The sequence below is a fragment of the Triturus cristatus genome, chromosome 4_1 (genome assembly GCF_964204655.1).
Source record: "Triturus cristatus chromosome 4_1, aTriCri1.1, whole genome shotgun sequence".
NCBI lineage: Eukaryota > Metazoa > Chordata > Amphibia > Caudata > Salamandridae > Triturus > Triturus cristatus.
Window position 1 is genome coordinate 146,486,561 of NC_140585.1, and position 781 is coordinate 146,487,341.

General features: G+C 43.5%; 1 non-coding gene across 1 annotated transcript; it reads right to left on the reverse strand.

The window, feature by feature from the left end:
* Positions 1-235: 235 nt before the first annotated feature.
* TRNAL-CAG (transfer RNA leucine (anticodon CAG)) lies at positions 236-318 on the reverse strand. The gene has a single exon. It is a non-coding gene; the product is annotated as a tRNA-Leu (tRNA).
* Between the last annotated feature and the right edge of the window lie 463 nt (positions 319-781).

Sequence of the window (781 nt, forward strand, 5' to 3'; positions counted from 1 at the left end):
GGGGCAAAAGATGCACCCACGGTTTAAGATGTCAAACCGGAAATTATTTTCTAAACGAAATTTTGTGAGAGTCTTTTCGAGTTCCTCACACAAACTTTTTCATGTTCAATAAAAAACACACATTTTAGTTACAACAGTGTATGCATGTAACTTTCAATTTGAACTGCGTGCCCTGTTTATATTGGCAACCACCTTACAATGAACACATTATAATCAAAAACAAAAGGTTGTTGTTTGTCAGAAGTGGGATTCGAACCCACGCCTCCAGAGGAGACTGCGACCTGAACGCAGCGCCTTAGACCGCTCGGCCATCCTGACAGATATGACGGGTTCCACACGTGTTTATATAATATGTGGCAAATATTACGATCTCTCGTCTGATTATTTGGATTTTGGAGCCAAGAGTCTCCTTTCAGAGGCCCTGTGTGTCTGACCATCACGCCAGTCTTGGCTCCCCACAGGTCCAGTTTGCTGATGCGAGGTTCAGCCATGTTCAAAACCTTAATAATGAGACTGGCAGGTGTGTACAAATATAGGGGCATATTATCAAGGGAAATATCGCCGCCTTAGCGGCACTTTTTGCCGATTAAGCGCCGATAATTTTATCACCCTATTGGCAAGCCTGCGCTAACATGCGTTAGCGCAAGCTTTCCGGCGTTAGCTGACGGTTTTTTCATCGCCTTGCATGTCAGCGATATGTATCGCTAATGACATGCAAGGTAGGCGTTACTTACCTAAATTTCATGGTAAAAATCGATAACAGCACTTCGCTGTATTATCA